The sequence below is a fragment of the Aythya ferina genome (genome assembly GCF_964211825.1).
Source record: "Aythya ferina genome assembly, chromosome: 4".
Taxonomy (NCBI): domain Eukaryota; kingdom Metazoa; phylum Chordata; class Aves; order Anseriformes; family Anatidae; genus Aythya; species Aythya ferina.
In genome coordinates, this window is record NC_140300.1 from 44,702,034 (window position 1) to 44,715,722 (window position 13,689).

The window sequence follows — 13,689 nt, forward strand, 5'->3', positions numbered from 1 at the left end:
CGAATAGTAGAGACAAAACCAGAAAACTGATTTCCTAACTCCATAGTGGCGTATTCCAGTTGATGAAAAGGTTTTCCTGTACTTTATCATACTTTTTTTTTTTTTTTTTTTTTTTTTTTCCTGAAGTGAACTTGAATTCTCTCTGTCCGCACAAGCTAAACTCTCAGAGCTAATATTTCTCATAGGATTTGGTGTCTCTAACGTAAAAGATATTTCTGTTTCTGTGCTTCCAGTTGAGGACCAACCACCGTTCTGCTAACACGATTTAGAGGTGAATGTTCCTAGGAGTCCTTCTGCTGTAAGAAAGTAGAAGAAAGTTATGTTAGTGCTGGAGCTGGGCTAATGATGAATTTTTAATCTGTTTGACAATTTTGGAATTCATCTCACTTAGTGGGGCGTTTAAGTGAGACTTTTGCTGTATTGTTTTTACTTATCCTTTGGCCAATTTTTAATATTTTGAGGTCTTCCTTAATAAAGCTGAAGAAAAAATTCAAAATAAGTCAATCATAATGATAATAAAGAATGCATTTAGCAAATGTTAATAGAAACACTTGGGATTTTATGTTTTGTAAGGTGTTTTTCCCCCCTAAGCAATTTGATGAAATTGAGATTAAATTGAAAAATGCCTCCATTCCTAGATATCACCTTATGTGTGTGTGTTTTTTGTTATTGTTGTTTTCCCTTTCTCTCTCTCTCGCAAGCTTGTGAAAAAACAAATTCACACAATTCTACTTCATGTCCTGGCAAGATTCCTGGTGGACTGGGTACTCAGAGAGTGGCAGTCCTGCTGCGTTGCCTACTCGTTGTTGTAGATTTTGACTTCTGCAGAGGTATTGTGACACCAAGAAGCAGCCCTGTTAGTTTATCTACGGAGGTGGAAAGAATCAGTGACTTTTTTTCCTTCCCTTTTTGCCTTTTGGAACAGGATGTGCTTGGCTTCTGCCTTGCCCCTTTTGTGGTTGACTCCTTTCTACCACCTGTCTTTTTCTTTGAAGAACAAGAGTGTTGATGCCTGTGCTGTGACAGTTATATACTACAAACACAATACCTTTCTGTGGAGAGGGGAAGTGTCAGTAGCAGTAGCATTGTTTTGCTACTGAGTGAAGAAACTTGCAGGGCTTGTGACTCTCATGTTCGGGAGTCCTGTTTAGAGCAGGCTGGCAGGTTTCCCCTTTCTCTCTGCAGGTTATGTCAGCCTCCTGTTCCTTTTGCAGAAGATGGGAACAGTATTGATTTACTGTTCCAAGTGTCTGGGTGTGATTTATGACAACGAACATACTGCACTGTGTTCAAGATGGTTTGTGATATCATAGGCAAGACAAAATAAGAGGAACCTGTGCAGGGGTAGAGCAATTTCATTGAATGCTCCCTGTATTCATCCAAAAGCTGCTCCTTGCACTAATTCAGAACTCTAAGAGTGCAAACAAATATGAAAATCCAGCTTAATATCAGCATATCACCTTTATTAAAAAATGCAGAAAAGGAAGTTCCATGCCTTTTCCTGCTTGATTCCTCATTGGTGTGGTTTTGTATGGTACAGCTGGTTGCAGTCCCACTTTTGCTTCCACCTGGACTGTGTGTTCCCAGCCTTCTCCCTTCTTTGGCATGTGTCTGATCAAACAGTGCAGAATACCGTTCCTTAAAGCTTTTTCTTTTATTTTTTTTGCCATATTTCAGCTCAGATCATGAAAGGCTTGTGCTGACTGCAAGGGTGGGGGCAGAATGGAGTCTGAAACAGGTAGCTGAAGATGGAGGAGAGAGAAGGAAATATTTAATCCTTTGCTTTCTGGGAGCCATCCCATTTTATTCTATGTAGTGTATGTAGCACCGTACTGCCTGAGAGTCCAGATCTTCTTCAGGGAAAGCTACACTGATGTGAAAGAGTGATAAATATTACTATTGTAGTACAAGATTGAGGCCTACGGAGCCTGGTTCTGGGAACCACACATCATTATTTAATATGGAGTTGGGGAATGTGGGACCTTTTTGTGTTTGATATACATGAACAATTTCTCTCTAACTGACTTGAACGTGAAATGATGGTCAAGGAACTGTCTTGCACATTACAGAAAATAACTTTTTAGCACAGAAATGGGAGTGGGAGAAATAAAACTGGCTTTAACTGATCTGTCTGCAGAATCATAGGATGGCTTAGGTTGGAAGGGACCTCTGGAGGTCACCTGATCCAATGGGCAGGCAGGGCCACCTCCAGGTTACCCAGGCTCATGTCCAGGTGGCTTCTGAATCTCTCCAGTGAGAGAGACTCCACCACCTCTCTGAGCAGCCTGTGCCAGTGCTCCATCACCCGCACAGCACAGGTGTGCTTCCAGATGTTCAGAGGGAACCACCTGTGTAACAGTGTGTGCCCAGTGCCTCTTGTCCTGTCCCTGGGCACTCTGAAAAGAGCCTGGCTCTGTCCCCATTGCACCCTCCCTTCAGGTATTTACGTAAATTGACAAGATCCACCCCCCTGTCCTTCTCTTCTGGCTGAACAGTCCCGGCTTTCTCAGCCTCTTCTCATAGGAGAGATGCTCTAGTCCCTTGGTCATCTTGGTGGCTCTAAGCTGGACTCTCTCCAGCATGTCCAAGTACTGGGGGCCCCAGAACTAAGGAGGCAGCCTCACCAGTGCTGAGTAGAGGGGAAGGATCACCTCTTGACCTGCAGGCCATACTTTGCCTAATGCAGCCAAGAACACAGTTACCCCTCTTAATGGCCAGGGCACGCTGCTGGCTCATGTTCAACTTGGTGTCCAGCAAGTTCCCAGGTCCTTTTCTGCCCAGCTGCTTTTCAGCTGGGTGACCCCATCATGTGCATCATGGGGGTTGTTCTTGCCCAGGTGCAGAACTTTGTGCTTCTCCTTGTTGAATTACCTAATGAGATTCTTGTCAGCCCACCTCTCCAGCCCGTCGGTGTCCCTCCGGATGGCAGCATGGCACTCTGGTTTGTCAGGCACTGCCCCCAGTTTTGTGTCATCTGGAAATTTACTGAGGGTGCACTCTACTCCATCATCCAGGTAAATCCTACCAAAGCTGATACCTGAGCTTTCTTATTTCGCCTCTTTTTCTCTCCTGTGCTTCCTCACTCTGTATTGAATTAGTATTCAAAACCTTACTAAATGTTAGTCTCCATGTGCCAAGACAGTAAATTAAAATCTGGGGGATAATGCTTTGTCTCATAACTTTTATTTCTAAGGCTGATGCTGACAGGATATGGGATTGGAAGGGTGAAAAAACAGGCATGCATGGTCAGCCTAAACATATGTTATGCATTGTATCACATTATCTTGGAACATCTTTAAACTCTCGTTTTTTTTAATTTTTATTTTAGTAGACTATAAGTGAAATTATCCCCAGCACCCCTTGCGAAACTATGGAGGGAGAAGTTTATATACCCCGCACCCCTGATATTTGTTTATTTTGTTCCTTTTTTCATTTGAGCTAGCTGAAGTGTTACAACCTATTTTTCCTCTGTAACAATTTGTGAGAGAGTAGTTGAAAAGCAAGAAATTGTTTTTTTGCAGATTTTCCAGCTCGTGTTACTATTTACTCAGTTATCATCTTCCTACTGGCAATGCTCCTTCCCCAGCTGCCCTTCCAAGCCAGGGCTCTTTCCTTGATGCTCTTTTTGGCGTATCTGATCCCTCATACAAGCCTCTAAAGGTATTATCTGTGCTTTCTAATTGTACACATGACTTCATCTGGAATAGTAATACTGAAATTGCATTTCATGTGTAACTGGTACCATCAAGTGAAACACATCATGCTCTAGTGAGAAAACTTCGGTTAACAGACCTCTGAAAGACTTTGTCTTGATAACTTCAAAATCAAATCTGTGGTCTTACGTCCTGACAGTAAATGCCAGCTCTGTGTATGTATTAATTCTGGCAAATGATAAGTCTAAGCACATATATATTAAAGTATATACATAAATATACGTATAAAAGAAGTTCCTAAAGAATTACCATGTCATTGCAGCATGATCAAAAATGTCGTATTTGGGAGTGTCACGTACCTGAATACTGGAACAATATGATGAACCCCATCAGTTTGTACCTTCAAAAAAAATCACAGGATTAAATCATACCAGATGGCTTGAGAAGTATTTGTCATAGCCATAGCTAAGCGATTAAGAAAAAAAAAAAAAAAAAAGACGATGTAGTAGTAGTTTGTTTAACTACAGTATTGAATTCCTGATACATTCAAGTAATGGTAGAAATAATGCTTGCTATGGGGCATAGAATGAAAAATGGGAAGAAGTCACAGGGACCAAAGGTGACTTTATCATTGTTGATCACCAAAGAGGTATGAACAGGTTGTTCATGGTGTGGGAGCTAAACAGAGAGGGGAATAGAGGAAACAGTTAGAGAAGAGTATTTAGAAGCGCACTCTTCGTTTCCAGAGATAAAATTAGAAGTGCCAGACAGTTCAAATTTTACCTCTGCTTGTCAACTTTCTATGAGGACCACATTTCAGAGGGTCATTTTAATCAAAATGAAAGACAGATCCTATTAGGGCAGCTTTGCTGACAAATAATTAAGATAAATTACTGGCATACGCTTGTCCCAGATGCCTTGTTGATGTCGGTTTGTAGGAGGCACGGGAGGGGTTACGGTATATGCTCTGCTCTTTAAAAGCAATTTACAATTGAAGTTAGCCAGTCTAACTATCTGAAAAGAGCTTAATCCTAGAGCTGTCACGAGAAATTATTTTCACAGATTCCTGATGCTTCTACATTAACACAGTTTATATGTAAAAGTTAATAGGATCTAGAAGCGAAGAGCAGCATTTCATTATGTGAAACAATCAACTATTTTTGCCAGAGCAGCCACATTTTCTTCATTTGGAACTGTCAGTAGCATAAAAAAATAGAACTTTTGAGTTGGCTCCATTGATAGGTTTTTATCATACTTACCAAAAATAGGTCTGAGTGTGATTGTTTTTTTGGACAACAGCAAGCAGAACTTCATAGTGTGTAGATTTTGATGGCTAATGACCATGCGTGCTGTTTCTCTCCCCCAGCCATCCAATTCAAATTTATGTCGACTATTTTTTTTTTTCTCTGAAGGCGGTGAATATTGTATTGTAATTAACTGTGGAAGCTGGGATATTTGGCAGGTATTAGATGACAAGTTTGTCACTTTCAAATATGATCAGCATGCTGCCACGCCTGAGTAAAGACCTCATTGCATCTCCATTTAAGAACAACAAAAAAAAGGTCATCTGCCTTGTGAAGTCTCTGGTGTCTCAACCACTTCACTTTTTCACCAGCCAGATACCTTCAGATTTATTCAGTAGATTAGTTATCTGTTGGTACTAGAAATCTCTGCTTTAAAGAAAAAGACAATCTGAAGTCTTCCTCTATTTTTTTTATTTCCACTGAAAGTAATACAGAAGAAGAGCAAATATTTCATTCAGGACCCAAGAACACTGTGGTTCTCCTCCATTTTAAAATTGGCCATGTTAAACTTTTCCTCTCTGAGATGTGGGGAAAACAAAAGATCTGTAAAATCCAAACAGAGTTGCTATGAGTGCTGGTAGAATAAGATTTATTATTATTATTTTTTAATATAATAGAGTTTCTAGGAGTGCGTGAAGGCAAGAAGTTCTGCGTGGGGATGTGTGCTGTGCAGTGCCATAATCTTTATCTTGTGTTTCGCGTCTGCAGGTGTATTTTCCAGTGGTATCCCAAGGTTTGTCTGTTAACTTGTTGGCAATGTTGCTGCATCCCTTGGTAGTAATGCTGGCTGATCCTTGCTGTTTGCCTTCAAAGCAGGGAGTGAAGGCAGGCTGAGAGAGCACAGCTCCCAGAGAAACGGCGATGCTGCCTGGGCTGGAAGCAGGGGGCTCAGGGCTCACCACGGTTATTAGGAGTTCTGTGGAGGTGCGTCTGCAGATCAGGGACCGAGGGAAACATTTGACAGATAGCACCCTCCCTTGGAGGATCTCTCCTCCTTTCACCTGGTATATGTCTGATTTCCCTCCTAAATGGAAATAAATAAATAAATGGGATAGCAAACGGGAAGTAGTCTGTCAGGAGCTGCTCAGTTGTTTCTGATAACTCCAACACTCTGCTAATCATAACGCTGGCACAGCGTTCCTCCATCTGTGGGGAAGGAAAGAGAATGGGAGGGGGCGGTGGCGGCGGCGGCGATGCTAACGTTACTGCTACGGCGTTCACCAAAAGCAAAATGCTGTTGACATACATGCGACTACATGCAACAACGCTGACAACATGCAAGTTGTTGGTGTGCTGAATTGCCATACCATAGCACGTTGGTGGTGGGATGAATTGGTACCCACAGAGGTGCCGCATGGCTGGTCGTCCAGAGGGAAGCAGCGATCGGATGACAGACAGTACTTACCTTGCCATGCCTTACCGGTGTACCTGAGCCCCTCCAGCCCTCTTATTGCTGTGCTGCCTGTGTATTGGGTAGATTTGTTCCTAGCATATTTTTTCCCTACAGGGGGGCAAACTTTTGTCTTCCCCAGAGATGCACGGGGGACCATGCTTCACACAGAAGCTTTTAGCTTTTGTTTTGTTGCCTGTTTCCATCACAGTTGGGGCTCCTATTTTTTGTTGCTGCTTTGATGATCACCCTTGGAGAAATTGAAGCCCAACAGCAGATAGGAAAAAGCAACACAAAGGGTAATAAATTCGGTTACATTGTCTTGTTTCATGGTAAACAGAACTTGACTGTTTTATGCCCCTTGTTCACGGAGGCTGAGTAGAGGACCTCTCTTCTGTTGTGCGGAAAGGAAAGTACACCTTGGACAAAGGAGATCGTGGGGGAAGCATTCAGCGTGGTGAGAGAGTGATGCTTATACTGTGGTTGAGATGGAACGGAACACAAAGACCAAACATTTGATGATGTGAAAGGCTATGTATGAAGTGCTATTACTGTCACGATGATGACTGAATGCATGTTGAAATTACCTTCACAGGAATAGCAACAGATGGTCTCTGTATCTTCCCCTCCTACTCATCCAGAGCTCTCAAGGCTGCATTCCTAATCAACCAAAAGCAGGCATCCCACACGCATGCCGAGAGGAATAACCTGAGCGTGCAAACTCTGCTTTGAATCAAACGTTACAGGCATGTGCCCCATACTGTCAGGTAATAAGGGATGAAAAATCGAACAACGAATTCAGTTATAATTCTGTCCGTCTCCCCTAATGCCCCGTTACTCGGGTTCCAAAACCGAAAACCAAATTCTCGTTAAGCGCTAATGATGACGATCATAGTTCTTAACTCTTTACAGCATGTTGTTGTCAACAGTTGCAGACAGCCTGAAGTTGGGATCTTTATTTATTAAAAATACGTTCCCTTTTATGGGCGCCGGTTACTCGAGTGTGGAGTGAAAGCAAATGAGGCTGTAGCAGGCACTGCAGCTAGAGTTACTCCTTCTCCCATTATTGCAAGTTATTATAAGCTTGTATGATTGAAACTGCTCTAGATAAGCACGCAATAATATTTTCTCTGTCACCATGATCACTGGCTGAGATAAGGGCTCGACGGTCTATTTTCGTGCGGGATGGAGAAAAACAAGGAGGGGAGAACTGGGGGGGAAAGGGCTCCATGTCGTGCAACGAGACGCAAGGGGGGGAAAAAAACTTCCCCGCCGAAAGCGGGCCCACACGTACGTCAACGATGACACGCCGCGCTGAGAGGATTTAGTGTTAAAGGGACGCCTGCTAATTTTATTTGCAACGCAGCCGAGGAAGCATGCCCGCTCGAGATCCTTGTTGTATCATTTTGAAATCAAGGCCATCTTTTTCTCGGTGGTAAACGTGCAATGTTTTTAAAGGCCAGACTTAGCATAAAATCTATCGGTTGCCATGGCGACCACTTACCACACAGGACTGCACTCTGTGTTCGACTCTGTGATTTTCTCTATTCAAAGGTTCGGCATTGTCAAAAACCAAATTAGTTTTCCAGTTGTTTATCGCGAAGTTCATTATGGAAAAGGTAATAAATAATAAGGTATTTCAGTCGTGTGTGGATAGGTGCCACCCGTGAATTAACTGGGGCACTATTCCTGAAATCTGCTATTTTAAAATAATTATAGCAAAATTGGCCATTGTTAGGAAATAAAACAGATTTTGATCGCTCTGTGTATATGAATATGAAGCAAAGCAGGTAGTTGCAAGTCTGATCCCAACAAAATTACATGGTAATAAGGCTTTTCACACCTACACAGCACTTAGTAACAAAGCTCTGAAAAGGAAAGAAAGATTAAGCCCTGCTAGAGTAAAACTTTGTACCTGAGGTGCATTGCTTCTCCCTTCCTGAAAGGAAAGGTGGGTTCAGGACCCGGCGCTCACTGCATTATTCATGCTGGCTTTTGCATCGCACGCTCAGGGCTGAGCGCTGCTGGGGGGTTGTTATTAGCAGCAGCACAAACCGAACTGGGTGCAGCAGTTCAGTGGAAACCTGTTCAGCTGCTCCTCCCGAAGTGTTTGCCTAATTACAGCAAACACTTGCTGCCAAGCTGCGAGCGCACCCACCCCACGGTGAACCCATCCAGGGCGGCAGCGCACAGCTTCTCCCCTGGAGTTTGTTTGAAGCCCAGGCTAGTCAACACCTCCCTGGATCTGGGTGAGAGTGACAATTTATAGAAGTAGCTAGGGAAGCCTTTTACATCACCTAAGGGTATTTCAAAGACAAATTGGTGTCAGCAAGTTCTTCCTCACTTCTTTTTTTTTTTTTTTTTTTTTTTTTTTCCTTTAATAACATTTTAGTCTAATTTCCAATTACTTGAGGAATGTGAGAGTCCCTCACCTTCAGCACTTCAGATTTGCTCTTGTCACCTCCTCGGTGCATGCTGGGTTCTAGCGAGCCAAATTTTGAGCTGCTGGAGGTGGTGCAGCTTCCATGGCTTCGGAGAAATTGTGCTGCTGCTTCCAGTGTGTGGTCTCACCCCTGCTCTAGGTCAGCGACAGGACACTAACACAGCACAGGGAGAGCGCCTCTGCTGAGCTCGGGGTTTTGTGTGCAGTTTGTGTGTTAAGCCATTCATTGGGGTCTGACGTAATGGGTAGTTTTTCTGTAGCAGAGGGTTTTTTTGTGTTTTTGTTAATCCTGCTAGATAAAGGAAAGGTTGTTGGAGACGTGGAGGTTTGTGGTGGTCATTTTCAGAAATTCTGGGTCTGTGGGTAAGGCAGTAAAGTTTGCTTATTTGCAAATCTAATTTGTTGCCAAACATTTGTGTGCATGTAAGTTATTTAGAAGATTTCACTTTCGTAGCCAAATCACTCTTCTACTCAATACCAACTCTACAATGTCAAGCCCTGATAATTAACATGTTGCAAACATGCAATTAAGACGAATCAGATTAAAACATAAGAAAAATGAAAGCATAATTTAACTCCAGCTATTGTCAGTCTCTTCAAGAATTATTATGCAGTTGGCCTCCTCCTGAGCAGCTCTGTTTTAGCAGAGCGTGCACTGTTTCGCACTGCATGCAAAGTAACTAAAAAAGAAATGAGACTTTACAAAGGAATGCTCCAGTTTAAACAAGCCGGTGGGGGCTACTTAGGCAAAACTAACTGGTGACAGTGTGTTTATAGTAATAGACAATGGTAGCTGGCTCAAAACACTGCAGAAAAAGCATGCTTGATAAGCCTACACTGAAAAGTGTCCTATTATTATTAATAATAGAATACGTCTCCCCCTTAGAATAAGCTTTTCATTTTTCTTTGTAGTCAGGTTTTTGCCCGAGCTCTCCTGTTAACATCTTGCCTGTGTTTTTCTTTGGTCCCCTCTGGCTCCTCCAGACAACTCAGTAGGGATCTGCTTTTCCTTCTGTGTTCTGCCAGAGTTCATTAGGGTGCCATAGACTGTTAATAAAGCAGAATTTTCTGCCTACAGTATAGAATGGAATAATATTGTCTTTAATCAAAAGTAAATGTACTAGGAAGCTATACCTATCTGTTTCAGCTCTCTCCCTCTACTTCTAAAGCAATGTGACAAGGGACAGAGTCCTATATAAGACGTTGTTTCCAGAACTATGTTTTCAAGTGAATGAAATGTTCCTCAAGAGCACCATATGTACAGCATGAAAGAAGTAATCCCTCTGCTCACAGAAGAGGGAGAGGCCATTCAAGAATCCCATACAAAATTACTAACCTCCTAACGTGACCCGAATCAAATAGAAAGCGTAATAGATTTTTGTCCATTTATATCTGGCATGCTATCAAAACTTTTACGGGAATATTTGCAGAGAGTAATCTGTTTCATGCCCATTCTCTGAAGTTCTTAATCTCTCTGCTTAAATTGAGAGATATCTTTGAAAAAAGTGCGGGCTTGGGTCAATACCACTACCCATGTTCTCAGAGCTGCTTGATTCTGGAGAGCGTCAGTGATGCAACAGCACAGAGATCTCAGAGAGTGGCAGGATGATCTTTTCACTACTGTGAAAAATTAAAAATCAGTGTGCAGTTCAATTTGGAAGTTTCATTTGGCTTTTACTGCATCCATACTGCATTTGCACTGGATTCTGATCGCAGTAGATATTAGCAATAAATTTTGGTCAGGGGAGCAGTGTATGCATCAAAAGTGAAGTTATGTATGTTTTTTTGTTTGTTTGTTTGTTTGTTTTTTTTCCAGCTAAAAACTAGACCACCCCAAATCACATTCTTTTTTTAAAGTTCACTAAGTTGAAGGGTCAGGGCAGATGCTACGTGCATGGGCTTAAGGTATCTGTGGAAAGTAGTCCTCAAGTGATGACCTAAAATGCAGTCAGAAAGAACGAGTCTGTAAAGCTTTGTTCTGTTATTACGGACCTCGCTGCTGCTTTCTTATATGAGAAATTGCAGTGATAGAGAAGAAAAGGTTGAGAAATGGGAGTTGGAAATTTAATGACAGGAAAAAAACCTCAAAGATTTATTTGATGGAAAAGTAATATACCAGCCCAAGTAGTTGAACTGTCCAGCCCACGCTCAAAAAGACAAATAAAAGAAACTATTCTACAGTCCTCTACTAAATACTCAATTTATGTGAACCAGTTGATTTTTTTTGTTCTAATTTTTCAAATTGTTTGATATTTTGCAAGTAAACTGGTCTATCAGTGCAAAATAGTTACGTTTTTGAGTCTGTAAGAGCATAACACTTGCTAAACTATTTCCCTAATAATTTTTCAGTGTAGCTTTGGACAGTTAGATTATTATCAGACAGTACCTTGTTCTGATATGACAATCATACCTCTATCTACTTGTCATGGTTGGTTAGTAAGGCAGTGGTAGTATCCTTGAGACTTTATAGGCAGCCTTGTGTCTATCTTTGTGCTGCCGTGCAAACATTTCAATTACGTGATGTTTTCAATAAAAGCTGCATACAGGCACGTTTATTTGACCCAACATTGACTGAGCAAAGCCCTGGCATTGCTTATATAGTGCATCATCTACCTAGAAAAGATGAATCACAGAAAATGTATGTGTAACACAACTGCCCTAAGCCTCCACAGGAAAATCCTTCTTAACAGGAGGGGTGCTGTTTCCCTTTCTCAGCCTCTTGTGCTGACCTTGTGCCCATTGCACATGGAAGAAGGCAGTGTTTGTAGTCAGCTTTTTAAGGACTATGCCTATGTTTTTTAGAATACAAGCCTAGGTGGGGATTTTGCTAACTGAATAACAACACGCACAGTCTTGGGGTGTTCTCCTGTCTGTGGTGTCTCTGACTATCCTTACAGTCAGGACCGTCCTGTCTCTAGTTATCACAAGCAATGTTTATTCTAATTAGGACCCAAAGGTTGTATGGAAAATGCTGGCTGACGCTCTTCTGTGAGCAACCTGGATTGTGTGGGACTTCTACCCAAGAAGGTATTAATAGTGGAATGGTGGCAAACATTAACAAGTCAGAGAGAAGGAGTGGTGTGAAGGAAAGAGATTGAAATAACCAGAGTTACTTCTCTGAGACTCATGCAAGATTTTTGCTATTTTGGATCTGAATTTATATGCAGGCAACCCTTGGGAACTGCGATTCAGGCATCAAATATCAGTGGCATTTAGGATTAGTCTGTAGAGCAGGTAGGAAAAGAGCCAAAGCCACATGGCAGTGAGAGAGGATGGGAGTGGAACTGATAAAAGCATGCAAGTGGCCAGCTCCAACTTATGAAAACACAAGCCCGATTGTATGTATTTGCAATGCCTCTTGCAATGTGCAGTGCTTTCTGTGTAGTCACTCTTTTGCTGCCATTTTTCCTTCCGTCATTTGGGATTTGCCTGAGGAATTCTTTCCCCCAACCTATGGACCAGTAGTGAGTTCTGGATACAGACGCTTCTCTGCTTTAAAACAAGTGTTAGAGCAAAATTCATCATGTAAGTTTAAAGAAAAAAAGGGGGGAAAGAGGTAACCTCACTTGGAGACTGAGTAGGATTCTGTCTTTTCTAATTTAAAGTGGGAAATACTTTTCATACACTCTGGTCCCACGATACTTTAATGTTATATTGTATCTTTGTACACACATACACAAAATAGTTTTCATCCCAAACTTCCGGGGCAAGGAAGTCTTTTGAAATGCCTTAGGAACCATACAAGCTGTATATGCAAAATTATCCCAATGCCTAGTGGCCTCTATTCCTGCACTAATTTATGGAACATTGAGATGTTCCATAAATTAAAAATGCTAATTTAATTTATGGAACATCAAAGTCAAAACAGAAGTACTTTTTTGTTGTTGTTGTTTCATTTTGGAGAGCAATGGGGATACCAAGGTAGGGATGCACTGTCTTGTGTTTTTCTAGTTGCAAGACGCACCTGTTTCTAGATCGACACACTAATTTTTCAGTAGTCAGTTTGACTTAATAAAGAGAAAAAACAAATATATGTAATCAAAACAATTCATTTAAAGTAAAAACAGAAATTAAAGTTTATCAAGGGTACTCAAAAGGGACAGGGCAAATTTACCAGCTCCTGTGAGCTGTAATTATTGAAATTGTTTTGCTTCACTTCAAGAGAAATTGTTTATCATTGATCTGAATTCATGCGGTCTTTGACCTCACAACGCCAAAAGACTGAAGAAGGATTTAGTGATTTAGCTAGATTTACTGCTAGCACTATGGACACCTAAAGTACAGGAGCAGGAAGTACTGAAAGTACGTTAAAGCGTGTATGTTAAAATTCACATAAATTTACATTAAAACCGTGGCTAATCAGGAAAGTCACTATGCTGTAACCAGCTGGTATTCAGCTGCAGCGTGCTGAGCTTCGTGCGGTGGGCTCTCTAACACAGGTGTACGTGCGCTGATCGGGTCCCAGAGCACTGTAGGGTACAAGCACGTGCTCTCTATCCAAGGCAGAAGATTTTTTCATTTGCGTGTCTTGGATCCCTTTTTCTGTCAAATGACAGCACTGACTTCAGTTGTTACCAGATCTCTAAGCAACTCACTGATGAGAATAATTTTCCCTAACTGCGAAACGAGTAGGCTTGTAAGCTCTGTTTTGTGTCGTGACACATTGAGAAATCATTTGGATTGGAAATAACTGATGAATATGATATAATAAATACAAAGGTGGATTATTTCAGGTAGATGTGTTGCTATTGTTGACAACATCTGTTACCTTCTTTGTGCCAGTACATTTGTAAGTTGAATACTGCATGACCTTGAAAGTTGCAGGCTAAAGAATACTGCTGGCTGCAGTAAAGAAGAGCTGACACTAGCAAGCACTGGTTGGCACCAAAGTGAAGAGGA

The 13,689-nt window shown here is 41.7% G+C and overlaps 2 long non-coding RNA genes across 4 annotated transcripts in view; one reads left to right on the forward strand and one right to left on the reverse strand.

The window, feature by feature from the left end:
* The window catches only part of LOC311435614, a 211,857-nt gene that overhangs the window by 85,132 nt on the left and 113,036 nt on the right, over positions 1–13,689 (forward strand). The gene's annotated exons all lie outside the window — the stretch shown is intronic.
* On the reverse strand, positions 1,474–8,346 carry LOC311436653. Its single transcript, XR_014693002.1, has 3 exons — positions 8,263–8,346; positions 4,013–4,053; positions 1,474–1,611 (listed from the first exon to the last, which is right to left on the reverse strand). It is a non-coding gene; the product is annotated as an uncharacterized lncRNA (long non-coding RNA).